Consider the following 14324-nt stretch of genomic DNA (forward strand, 5'->3'; position numbering starts at 1 on the left):
GCCATGTGCAAATTAAATTCTGAAAATAGAAAAAAATAATAGTGGAGGCATCGGATGTGACCTATTAATTTTGCAAGAGTACGCGTGGCATTGGTATTTATTCGATACTTTGTGAAAAATATGGCTTTCATTGCTTTACATACTTTTTTTGAATACATTTATGTTTGTTATTTATTTCTCTAGTATAATTTGTAGTGATCTAAGTCTGAAATGTTTATTGCAACTCGTACAAAACAAGGGAAGCGAGTTCATGAAGATGCTCAAATTGCAATAGTAAGTCATGTTGCAACTAATATATTTTCTGGGACTTAGATTCTTTATATGGTTCTCATAATTTTTTTTGGCAGTCTGAACTTCAGAACCGTCAAAACTCAGGGAAAACATCGGATGAAGCATTTAGGGCAGTGTTTGGAAAGGAGCAGCCTGGTCGAATACGATGCTATGGCATATCAGTGACAACAAGTTCTCTGAAAAAAGATGAGGATCAATAAGCTCCAACAAAAGCATAACAATGAAGTCTCTACTTTGAAAGCAGAAATACAAGAAATGAGAGAAGAAATGCAAGAATTGAGGCAAATGCGTCATTACTTTAATCTATTGGTGCAAAACAATCCTGAACTTTTTAGTTCAGATACACAAGGATTTGTCGGATCTAACCAACCTTCTCCAGTTGATACAAGTAGCGCACAAGCTGTAAGAGGCCAAAATCTCCCACATTCCTCTGGATCAACCCATGGTCCAATTCTTGAAAAGGTATTTAGACTCCAACTTGTCTTGCAAACTGTTATAATAGATATTAAGTTCATTAAATTGAACAAATCTTTAATTAACCTCAAAAGTTTTATGGATCATTCACTGGTTATGGAAAGATATGGGGTCTACTTATATGTTAAAAAGGGGGTTTTTTTGCGACGCCGACGAACTCAACTTTTGGAGTTGTTGTTATTGTGTGAAAAGGGGGTTGTTTTCCTTGTTTTTGATGGAGTTTTTCGGTCAGTTTTTGGGGTGTTAAAAGTTCGTTTTTGGGGCTGCTTTTCGCTGGTATATTGGGGTCATTTTGGGGCTGACTTAGAGCTAAAGTTTAGAGGTGATTCGCTAGAGTTTGTGGCCACTTTTCATGGCTGTCTAGGCTGCATTTTAGTAAGCTTTTTGGCTGGAGTTGTGCAGCAGTTTTGGTGGTTGTTTGGAGTCATCACTTGATTTTCAAGTAAATTTTGTGTTCCGAGGCCTTAAAAACCTCCTTTTATCTCACTTCGATTTGCGTGCGCGGTCCGGGAGTATGTCTGGAACGCTTTTATGTGAAAATTTGATAAAAATGCCAATTATGCCTTTAAAATTGAATTTAAGTTGACTTCGATCAATATTTTGGGTAAATGGACCCAGACCCATAATTTGACGGTCATAGAGGGTCCGTTGCAAAATATGGGACTTGGGCATATGCCTGCAACCGAATTCCGAGGTCCCAAGCCCAAGAAATGAATTTTTGAAGAAAATTGTTTAACTGAAATTTAAGAGTTTTTGGAAATTTAAATATGTTTGAAATTGATGGTATGAGGCCCATATTTTAGTTCTGGAGCCCAGTAAAGGTCTTATATGGTATGTAGGTTGAGCCTGTAAAATTTGGTAAGAAACGGACTTGATATGACGTGAATCGGACCCTCGGTTGTTAAAATTTGAGCTTAAGAGTTATGAAGATTTTTCTTTGATTTTGATGCTAAACTCGTAGTTCGAGGCGTTATTTTAGCGATTGGATCCCTTGAGTAAGTCTGTATGATGTTTTTAGGGTTGTGTGCATGTTTGGTTTGGTACCCCGGGGGCTCGGGTAAGTTTTGGATAGGCCACGGGATATTTTTACACTTAGGAAAAGTTGCAGGTTTACTGCTTCTGGTGCACACACATTTTGTACATCGCGATCACGTAGTAACTCTCACGATCACGAAGGGGAACTGTATTGGGTGTGGAATTTGTTTTATGCGAACGCAAGACCCTGGTCGCAAACGGAGAGCATTGGGGGGTTTGCTCTATGCGATCGCGACCGGTCAATCGCGAACGCGTAGCATTAGGATGGGCTGGTCTGGGAATCTAGGGAGAACTACACGAACGCGACCCCTCTATCGCGAACGCTACCCCTCTATCGCGAACGCGAAGGCAAGGATGGGCTAAGCCTTCACGAACGCGAAGCTTCTCCCATGACCGTATAAGTCTACTACTGGCAGCTCTTCGCGAACGCGACAGTGCTCTCGCGAACGCAATGAACACTGTCGACCAGCACTTAAAACAGTAGCAAAGTCAGGATTTAGTCCATATTTTCATATTTTCAAAACTAGAGAGTATTGAGGCGATTTTCAAGGAAAAATTTCTTCCCCAAAGTATTGGTATATGATTCTAAATCTTTTTCTTTCGATTTCTCATTGCATTTCATCAATCTTCATCCAAAAATCTAGGCGTTTTATGGTAGAAATTGGGAATTTGAGTAGAGTTGGGGCTTTTTGAATAATTAGAATTTAGACCTCGTTTTGGGATCGGATTTCGAAACTAATTGCATATTCAGGCTCGTGACTGAATGGTTGATCGGGTTTGGTCTGAACCTCGGGTTTTGACCAAGCGGGCTCGGGGTCGATTTTTGACTTTTTGGGGAAAATGATAGAAAACCTATAATTAAGCATTGGGTATGAATTCATTGGCATTTATTGATGTTGTTAAATTAATTTGGGCTAGATACAAATAAATTAAAGGCAAATTCTAAAGGAAAAGTGGTGTTTGAGGCTTGAGTTGACCGCGAAAGTTCGAGGTAAGTGTTTGGCCTAACCTTAGCTTGAGGGAATAGGTATTCTGCTTTATTTGCTATGTGTTAGGGTAGTGTACGATGTATAGGTGTGGTGACAAGTATCTACACGTCGGTGTCAAGCATGCATGTGAGTCTTAAATTGTGATCGTTGTGTTTCTTAATAAGTTCTACAAATGCCTAAATTATTGATTCTCCGTGTTGAGCAAGACTTATGATTATTTTGTGGTATTTGTTTATTGTTGAGCATTGACTCCAGTTGAGGTTTTGTTTGTGAAGTTAATTGTTGGTACAAGTTTGGTTATAGCAGATTCCCTTGTCGAGACGTATATTTTTCTTACTGTTGATTCCCTTGCCGGGATGTGTTTATTTTTGTTGTTGATTTCCTTGCCGGGATGTTGTTGTTGCTATTGTTTGGGTGAGGAAAGAGAGATAAAGCACGAAGGGTGATGTCGTGCACATTCATATTTATGCATATCGTGAGGAAAGAGTGATAAAGCACGAAGGGTAATGCCATGTACATTTTCATTGATATTGATGCATATAGTGAGAAAGAGAGATAAAGCACGAAGGGTGATGCCGTATACATTTCTAATATTTACATGGCTAGGAAGATAGATAATGCACGAAGGGTGATGCCATGCTTATTTTTATTACTTGATTGCATTGGTGAGGATTGAAAGTAAACGCACGAAAGGGTGATGTCATGCACTTATTGCCTGTTCATTATGATTTCTTGCTACTTTCGGTTCCATTACTTTAATTGTTTTATTCCACTATTACTGTGATTCTTTACGTTGGTATTTTTCCCCCATAGCATGTTACCCATCCCCCGTTACTTTTGAATTTCTTCTATTACTATTATTCTGTAAGGTAATGTTTAACTACAGGTTATGTTAATTGTTGTGTCCTAGCCTCATCACTACTTCGTCGAGGTTAGGCTCGACACTTACCAGCACATGAGGTTGGTTGTGCTGATACTACACTCTGTGCTCTTTTGTGCAGATCCTGGTACTGGAGCATATGGACCTTAGCTAGGGGTTGCTGCCTTCAGTTCATCAGGGGACCCGAGGTAGTCCTGCAGGCGTCTGCAGGCCTTGGCGTCCCCTCCTTATCTAGTTTTCTTCTGTTCTTTTCTATTTCAGAGATAGACATGTATTTATTTTGTTCGGACCCTATTTATAGTATTCCTAGATAGTCCGTGAGATTGTGACACCAGTTCTGGGTGGTTTACATTTATGGATTCGTATTGGTATTAGCTTAATCGTTAAATTTCGTTCTTCTGCTTTATTATTTCCGTTGTTTATAATATGTTCTCTCTCAATTGTTAAGAAGTTAAAAATGAAAATGGTAAATTAATCGTAATAGTTGGCTTGCATAGCTTTCACTAGTAGGCGCCATCACGACTCCCGAAGGGGGGAAATTCGGGTCGTGACAAGTTGGTATCAGAGCTCTAGGTTGCTTAGGTCTTGCAATTCACGGACAAGCTTGGTGGAGTCTGAGGGATCGGTACGGAGATGTCTGTGCTTATCCCCCAGAGGCTACAGAGTTAGGAACAGTTTCACTTCTATTCTTCTCTGTCGTGCGATTTGTTTTTCTCAATGCTAATTTAACTTCCACTCTGTTCTTTCGCAAATGGCAAGAACACATGCTTCTTCATCCGCTAATCAGCATCCCGAGCCCCCAGCAGCAGCATCTACGAGGGGCAGAAGGCAAGGCCAAGACCGTGCTAGAGGCCGAGGCAAGGGTAGAGTTCAGCCCAAAGCAGCAACACCCGCGGCGGAGCCTCAAGTTGAATTTGATGATGAGGTTTCGGCCAAGACAGTTCTGGTGGGTCCAGCTCAAGTCCCAGAGGGGTTCATTGCTAGCCCAATACTCCAGGATGCTCTGGTCTGTCTAGTGGGACTTATGGAGAGTGTCACTCAGGCAGGCTTACTTCTTGTAGCACTAGCCGTCTCTCAGGCTAGGGGAGGAGCACAGACTCCCGATACCCGCACTCCGAAGCAGATGGCTCCCCAGTTTCAGACTCCAGCAGCTCAGCCAATTAGAGTGGTTCAGCCGGGCGTAATAGCTCAGACCGGTGATGGAGCAGCTATGTTTGCCGATGCTTTGTGGAGGTTAGACAGGTTCACCAAGCTGTTCATTACTACTTATGGTGGTACATCTTCAGAGGATCCCCAGGATTACTTAGACAGTTGTCATGAGGTTCTTTAGAACATGGGGATAGTGGAGACCAATGGGGTCAACTTTACTGCTTTCCGTCTGTCAGGTTCCGCCACGAAATGGTAGAGATATTATTGTTTGGCCAAACCAATTGGATCACCAGCTCTCACTTGGGACCAGTTCTCGTAGCTATTTCTTGAGAAGTTTCTTCTGGTCACTCAGAGAGAGGAGTACCGCAGGCGGTTTGAGCGTCTCTAGCAGGGTTCTATGACTGTCACCTAGTACGAGATGAGGTTTATTGATTTGGCTCGTCATGCTCTTCTGATACTCCCCACTGAGAGAGAGAGGGTGAGAAGGTTTATTGAGGTTCTCGCTCATCCTATTAGACTGCAGATGGCCAAGGAGAGAGGTAGCGAGATTTCTTTACAGGATACAGCCAATGTAGCCAGGCGGGTTGAGATGGTTTTAGCTTAAGGGAGCGGTCAGGGGTCTAATAAGAGGCCTTGTCATTCTGGCAGATTCAATGGTGCCTCGTTTGGAGGCATGTATTCTTTTGGTAGAGGCCATCCTCCTAGGCCCTTTAAGTCAGCACTTAAGGTTTTTCATGGTGCTCTAGGTGGTCGTGGTTCTCATATGCAGTATTCTAATCAGTTGCCCTACAGTGCACCACCAGCTCCTATTAGTGCACCTCTGCTCCAGAGTTTTTAGGGTGGTCATCCAGGTCGTCAGGGTCAGTAGTCTCAGCAGCCCAAGTCTTGCTATACTTGTGGTGATATGAGGCACATTGCTAGGTTTTGCCCTCGAACCTTGAGCAGTTCTCAGCACCAGGGTTCTCGTGCTATGGTTCCAGCACCGGGTGTTCCACCGCCCACTCAGTCAGCTAGAGGTAGGGGTAGAGGTGTTAGAGGTGGAGGCCAGGCCGCTAGAGGTGGAGGCCAGACAGTAATAGGTGGAGGCCAGCCCGCAGGAGGCCGTCCTAGGGATGCAGTTCAGAGTGGTGGGGCCCAGCCCCGATGTTATGCTATGTCAGGCAGACCTGAGGCAGAGGCCTCCGAATGCAGTTATCATAGGTACGGTATCAGTATGCAGTAGAGATGCCTTAGTTCTGTTTGATCCAGGGTCTACATAGTCTTATGTGTCATCTTATTTTGCCCCTTATCTGGTTATGCCTCGCGATTCTTTGAGTGCTCATATATATGTGTCTACACCGATGGATGATTCTATTGTGGTAGATCGTGTTTATCGTGCTTGTGTGGTCATTATTGGGGGTCTTGAGACCCATGTAGATCTCTTACTTATCGACATGGTAGATTTCGATGTCATTCTGGGGATGGATTGGTTATCACCATATCATGCTATATTGGATTGTCATGCCAAGACTGTAACCTTAGCATTATCGGGGTTGCCTCATTTGGAGTGGAGAGGGACTCATGGTCATTGTACCAATAGGGTTATCTCATATATGAAGGCTCGGCGTATGGTTGATAAGGGATGTTTGGACTATTTAGCGTATGTTCATGATTCTAGTGCTGAGGTTACTTCTACGGATTCTGTGCCCGTTGTCCGTGATTTTCCAGAGGTATTTTCTTCAGACTTGCCGGGATGTCACCCGACAGGGATATTGATTTTTGCATTGATTTGGCTCCGGGCACTCAGCCCATTTCTATCCCGCCATATCGTATGGCCCCGCTAGAATTGAAGGAATTGAAAGAACAATTGTAGGACTTATTGGATAAAGGCTTTATTAGACCGAGTGTCTCCCCTTTAGGTGCGCTAGTGTTGTTTGTTAAGAAGAAGGATGGGTCGATGAGGATGTGTATAGATTATCGATAGTTGAACAAAGTCAGCATCAAGAACAAGTATCTATTGCCGAGGATTGATGATTTATTTGATCAGCTTCAGGGTGCTAAGGTATTTTCGAAGATTGATCTGAGATGGCTACCATCAGTTGAGGATTAGGGCATCTGATGTCCCTAAAACAGCTTTTCGCACTCAGTACGAGCATTATGAGTTCTTAGTGATGTCATTCGGGTTGATAAATGCCCCAGTAGCTTTCATGGATTTGATAAACCGAGTGTTCAAGCCTTATTTGGATTCCTTCGTGTTTGTCTTCATTGATGATATTTTGATGTATTCTCGCAGCCAGGAGGAGCACAAGCAGTATCTTCGAGTCGTTCTTCAGACTCTGAGGGATAGTCAGTTGTATGCTAAGTTTTTGAAGTGTAAGTTTTGGTTGAGTTCGGTTGCATTCTTGGGTCATGTTGTATCAGTAGAGGGTATTCAGGTAGATCTGAAGAAGATAGAGGCAGTCAAGGACTGGCCTAGACCCGCATCAGCTATAGATATCCGGAGCTTCTTGGGATTGGCGGGCTATTACCGTCGGTTTGTGGAGGGATTTTCATTTATTACAGCCCCGATGACCAGGTTGACCCAGAAGGATGCCCAGTTCAGGTGGTCGGATGAGTGTGAGGCGAGCTTTCAGAAGCTTAAGATAGCTTTGACTACGGCGCCAGTGTTGGTTTTGCCCATAGGTTCAGGGCCATATACAACATATTGTGATGAATCGCGTATTGGACTTGGTGCGGTGTTGATGCAGAATGGCAAGGTTATTGCATATGCTTCACGACAGTTGAAGATCCACGAGAAGAATTATCCAGTTCATGATTTGGAGAGCAGCCATTGTTCACGCACTGAAGATTTGGAGGCATTATTTATATGGCGTGTCATGTGACGTGTTCACGAATCACAAGAGTTTGCAATACTTGTTCAAGAAGAAGGAGCTAAATTTGAGGCATAGGAGGTGGTTAGAGCTGTTGAAAGACTATGATATTACCATCTTGTATCATCTTCGATGCTTTGAGTAGGAAGTCAGCAAGTATTGGCAGCCTTGCATATATTTCGGTCGGGGAGAGACCGCTTGCCTTAGATGTTCAAGCTTTAGCCAATCAATTTGTGAGGTTGGATGTTTACGAGCCAAGCTGTGTGCTAGCTTGCACAGTCGCTCATTCTTCATTATTTGAGCATATCCGAGATCAGCAGTATGATGACCCTCATTTGCTTGTCCTTAGAGACATAGTGCGGTACGGAGGTGCCAAGAATATTACAGTTGGAGATAATGGAGTTTTGAGGATGCAGGGTCGTATTTGTGTGCCTAATGTGGATGAACTTCGTGAGTTGATTCTAGAAGAGGAACATAGTTCCCGTATTCTATTCATCTGGGCGCCGCTAAGATGTATCAGGATTTGCGACAACATTATTGGTGGAGAAGGATGAAGAAGGACATTGTTGCCTATGTAGCTCGGTGTTTGAATTGTCAGCAGGTAAGTACGAGCATCAGAGACCTGGTGATTTGTTTTAGAAGATTGAGATTCCTGAGTGGAAGTGGGAGTGGATCACTATGGACTTCGTTGTTGGACTCCCACGGACTCAGAGGAAGTTCGATGTCGCATGGGTTATTGTTAATAGGCTGACCAAGTTAGCGCATTTCATTCCTGTGGCAGTCTCCTATTCTTCCGAGAGGTTAGCTGAGATCTATATCTGGGAGATTGTTCGTCTTTATGGTGTGCCCGTGTCTATCATTTCTAATCGAGGTACGTAGTTTTCCTCGTATTTCTGGAGGCAGTACAACATGAGTTGGATATGCGGGTCGAGTTGAGCACATCATTTCATCCTCAAACGGATGGGCAGTCCAAGCGTACTATTCAGATTTATGAGGATATGCTCCAAGCATGTGTCATTGACTTTGGAGGTTCGTGGGATCAGTTCTTGCCTTTAGCGGAGTTCGCCTACATAACAGTTACCAATCGAGCATCCAGATGGCTCCCTATGAGGCTTTATATAGTAGGCGGTGACGATCGCCAGTTGGATGGTTTGAGCCGAGAGAGGCTCGGTTGTAGGGTACGGATCTAGTGCAGGATGCCTTGGACAAGGTAAAGATCATTTAGGATAGGCTTCGTACCGCTCAGTCCAGGCAGAAGAGTTATGCTGACCGCAAGGTTCATAATGTGGCATTTTTGGTCGGAGAGCGAGTGTTGCTCCGGGTGTCGCCCATGAAGGGCGTGATGAGTTTTGGAAGAAGAGCAAGCTAAGCCCTAGGTTCATTGGTCCTTTTGAGATTCTTGATCGAGTAGGAGAGGTGGCTTACAAACTTGCGTTGCCGTCGAGTTTATCAGCTATGCACCCAGTGTTTCACGTGTCCCCGCTTTGAAAGAATCACGACGATCCATCCCACATGTTAAACTTTAGCACTGTCCAGTTGGACAAGGACTTGACTTATGAGGATGAGCCGGTAGCTATTCTAGACCGGCAGGTTCGTCAGTTGAGATCAAAGAAGTTCCCTTCAGTTCATGTTCAGTGGAGAGGTCAGCCTGCCGAGGTAGCTACCTGGGAGTCCGAGTCTAATATGTGGAGCTGAAATCCCCATCTTTTCCCCGACTCAGGTACTTCTTTTCTATGTCCGTTCGAGGACGAACAGTTATTTTAGAGGTGGAGGGAGTGATGAATTTTCGAGTCAATTCTGTATTCTGAGGCCTTAAAACCTCCTTTTATCTCACCTCGATTTGCATGCGCGGTCCGGGCGTATGTCCGGAACGCTTTTATGTGAAAATTTGATAAAAATGCAATTATGCCTTTAAAATTTAATTTAAGATGACTTCGGTCAACATTTTGGGTAAACATATCCGTACCTATGATTTGACGATCCCCGAGGGTCTATAGAAAAATATGGGACTTGGGCGTATGCCCAGAATCGAATTCCGAGGTCCCAAGCCCGAGAAATAAATTTTTGAAGAAAATTGTTTAACTGAAATTTTAAGAGTTTTTGAAAATTTAAATGTGTTTGAAATTGATGGTATCGGACCCGTATTTTAGTTCCGAAGCCCGGTATAGGTCTTATATAGTATGCAGGTTGAGCCTGTAAAATTTGGTAAGAAATGGACTTGATATAACGTGAATCGGACCCTCGGTTGTTAAAAACTTAAGAGTTATGGAGATTTTTCTTTGATTTTGATGCTAAACTTGTAGTTCGAGGCGTTATTTTGGCGATTTGATCGCACGAGTAAGTCCGTATTTAGGAAAGATTGCAGGTTTGCTGCTTCTGGTGCACAAACATTTTGTGCATCGCGATCACGTAGTAACTTTTGCGATCGCTATGGGGAACTGGGCTGGGGGTGGAATTTGTTCTATGTGAACGCGAGACCCTGATCGCGAATGCTGAGCCTTGGGGGGTTTGCTCTACGTGAATGTGACCGGTCAATCGCGAACGCATAGCATTAGGATGGGCTGATCTGGGAATCTAGGGAGAACTATGCGAATGCGACCCCTCTATTGTGAACGCGAAGGCAAGGCTGGGCTAAGCCTTCGCGAACGTGAAGCTTCTCCGGCGATCGCATAAGTCCACTACTGGCAGTTTTTCGCGAATGCGACAGTACTTTTGCAAACGCGATGAACACTGTCGTCCAGCACTTAAAACAGTAGCAAAGTCGGGATTTAGCCCACATTTTCATATTTTCAAAACTAGAGAGCATTGAGGCGATTTTCAAGTAACAAGTTCTTCCCCAAAGTATTGGTATATAATTCTAAACCTTTTTATTTCGATTTCCCGTTGCATTTCATCAATCTTCATCCAAAAATCTAGAGTTTTTATGGTAGAAATTGGGAATTTGGGTAGAGTTAGGACTTTTTGAATAATTGGAATTTATACCTCGTTTTGGGGGCATATTTCGAAACTAATTGCATATTCGGGCTCGTGGGTGAATGAGTGATCGGGTTTTGGTACGAACCTCGGGTTTTGACCAAGCGGGTCCGGGGTCGATTTTTGACTTTTTGGGGAAAATAATAGAAAACCTATAATTAAGCATTGGGTATGAATTCATTAGCATTTATTGATGTTGTTAAATTAATTTGGGCTAGATACAAGTAAATTGGAGGTGAATTCTAACGGAAAAGCACTGTTTGAGGCTTGAGTTGGCCGTGGAAGTTCGAGGTAAGTGTTTGGCCTAACCTTAGCTTGAGGGAATATGTATTGTGCTTTATTTGCTATGTTCTAGTGTAGTGTAAGACATATAGGTGTGATGCCGAGTATCTATACGTCGGTGTCAATCATGCACGTGAGTCTTAAATTGTGATCGTTGTGTTTCTTAATAAGCTCTACAAATGCCTAAATTATTGATTCTCCGTGTTGAGCAAGACTTATGATTATCTTATGGTATTTGTTTATTATTGAACATTGACTCCAGTTGAGGTTTTGTTTGTGAGGTTAATTGTTGGTACAAGTTTGGTTATAGCTGATTCCCTTGCCGGGACATATTTATTTTTTACTGTTGATTTCCTTGCCGGGATGTTTTTATTCTTGTTGTTGATTCTCTTGTCGGGATGTTGTTGTTGCTATTGTTTGGGTGAGAAAAGTGAGATAAAGCACGAAGGGTGATGCCGTGCACATTCATATTTATGCATATCGTGAGGAAAGAGTGATAAAGCATGAAGGGTAATGCCGTGTACATTTTCATTGATATTAATGCATATGGTGAGGAAGAGAGATAAAGCATGAAGGGTGATGCCGTGCGAATTTCTAATATTTACATGGCGAGGAAGAGAGATAAAGCACAAAGCATGATGTCGTGCATATTTTTATTACTTGATTGCATTGGTAAGGATTGAGAGTAAAAGCACGAAGGGTGTGTCGTGCACTTATTGCATGTTCATTATGATTTCTTGTTGTTTTCGGTTCTATTACTTTAATTGTCTTATTCCACTATTACTGTGATTCTTTACGTTAGTATTTTCCCCCCATAGCATGTTATCCATCCCCCATTACTTTTGAATTGCTTCTATTACTGTTATTCTGCTAGGTACTATTTAACTGCAGGTTATGTTATTGTTGTGTCCTAGCCTCATCACTACTTCGCCGAGGTTAGGCTCGACACTTACCAGCACATGGGGCCGGTTGTGCTGATACTACACTCTACGCATTTTTGTGCAGATCCTGGTACTAGAGCATACGGACCTTAGCTAGGGGTTGCTGCCTTCAGTCCGTTAGGAGACCCGAGGTAGTCCTACAGGCGTCCGCATGCCTTGGCGTCCCCTCCCTATCTAGTTGTCTTATGTTCTTTTCTGTTTCAGAGACAGACATGTATTTATTTTGTTCGGACCCTATTTATAGTATTCCTAGATAGTCCGTGAGATTGTGACACCAGTTCTGGGTGGTTTATATTTATGGATTCGTATTGGTATTAGCTTAATCGTTAAATTTCGTTCTTCCGCTTTATTATTTCCACTGCATATAATATGTTCGCTCTCAATTGTTAAGAAGTTAAAAATGAAAATGATAAATTAATTGTAATAGTTGGCTTGCATAGCTTTCACTAGTAGACGTTATCACGATTCCCGAGGGTGAAAATCCGGATCGTGACATGTATTTGCAATTGTTTTATGATGGGGTTTTTGCTGGTGAGAATCAAAGAAGAAGAAGATAAATTTGTCTTCTTTGTGTTGAGCCAAAACTACAACTATTCCATCTTCTAACTCTTAAGTCCTCCCCCCAACCCCTTAAATTCTCTTCTCTGTTAGCTCTCCTTCTCTTTTATAAAAGAAAATTTGGTGGTTACCGTATAAAGTGCAAAGGAGTTGGTCTCGGTTGTGACATGAGATTGAGGTAAAGAAATATGTGAGAGTATATGCTAGTGACGTGAGGGAGTGGGAGTCATGGAGTTTAGTATTTAGGTGAGTGAAATGGGACTACTATATTTTGTTTATTGTACTCATTATTCAATTTTTATTTATATGTGATTGAAAAATATGTAAAATATGGTGCTACTATATATTATCATAGTCTTTGTTCTTCTTGACGAGCGATCAAAATTTAGTTTCTATCTAATTATTAATTTCTTTTTATGTGTAGGAGAAAGTGGGTGATGCAATTGGAAATGGTGGCGGAAAGTCAATTTGATCGTAATGTGAATGCGAAGAATTTTTGGATAATTAAGATGTCTTATATTCATGATACTATATGAATACACTCATTTTTGGAAAGTTTATTGTTAATGGGCATTTTGACACATTATTTTATGAGTATGTGTATTCTTTTGGATTATTATTTTTGGTATTTATTAGCTAATTTAGTTCTTTATATCATCAAAATATATGATAATAATGCATGTTCTTGAAATAATTGTAATTACATGATATATGTAAATTGTAATTTAAAAATTAATTTTTTTTATAGCCTAGCCAAAATTGCCACACTTTAAAAGTGTGGCCATTTGTCTGTACGTCTAGCATGTATATAAGCAAAGACCACGTTTTGTAGGTGTTCTTTTAAAAGCCACGGTTAACAAGTGTGGCCTAAAAGGTAACAAAGACCATGCTTTTTGTGTGTAGCTATAAGGTATAAAAACGTTGCCATATGGGGTGTAACAAGCGTTGTTTTTGTTGACTAATAGGCCACGTTTTTAAGCGTGGCTTGTAAGGTAACATTTGAAAAGTGTGCCCTTAGGTCAAAGGTTACGCTTCTTTTGGCCACCTCCAGAAAAGCGTTGCCTAAAGTCGAAAAGTGTGGCCTTTGACCAGAGACCACACTTTTTGCTAGTTTAGGCCACACTTTTTCGGAATAGTCAAAGGCGTAAAATGTTGTAGTGTATTTTGGGTATGTTATCTAAGGGAATAGGGAGATAGACGAGGATGTAACACATCGTATCGGAGTGGGGTGGATGAAATGAAAGCTAGTCTAGAGTCTTATATGATGAGAATGTACGATTGAAGCTTAAAAGAGGTTCTACAGAGTTGTGGTTAGAGCGACTATGTTGTATGGGGTAGAATGTTGGTCAGTCAATAAATCTCATACCCACAATATGAAAGTAACACAGATGATTAACATGTTGAGATGGATGTATGGGCATACCAGGTTGGCTAAGGTTAGGAATGAAGATATCTGGCTAAAGGTAGGCGTGACCCCGTGGAGAACAAAATGAGGGAAGCAAGATTAAGATGGTTCAGACATGTGCGGAGGAGAAGCTCGGATGCCCAGTAAGGAGGTGCGAGCGGTTGGCTTTGGTGGGTATGAGAAGAGGTAGAGGGAGGCCTAAGAAGTATCGTGGAGAGGTGGTTAGACATGATATGGCTCTGTTACAACTTACCGAAGACATAATCCTTGATAGGAGGGTGTGGAAGTCAATGATTAGGCTAGAAGTTATAGATAGTCGAGCGTATTTATGTTACGGATCGAGAGTCTTAGGGTTGGTATGGTAATTTTGTTGTCTTAGATTGTTAGTATTTCATCCTATTTTCCTATTTTCTTCCGCTTCGGTCTCTAAGTACCTGTTGTTATCACTGCATGTTGTTGACTTGTTGCTACCTTTTTTCCATCTATTTTTGACTTTGA

The sequence above is a fragment of the Nicotiana sylvestris genome, chromosome 10 (genome assembly GCF_000393655.2).
Source record: "Nicotiana sylvestris chromosome 10, ASM39365v2, whole genome shotgun sequence".
Lineage (NCBI taxonomy): Eukaryota > Viridiplantae > Streptophyta > Magnoliopsida > Solanales > Solanaceae > Nicotiana > Nicotiana sylvestris.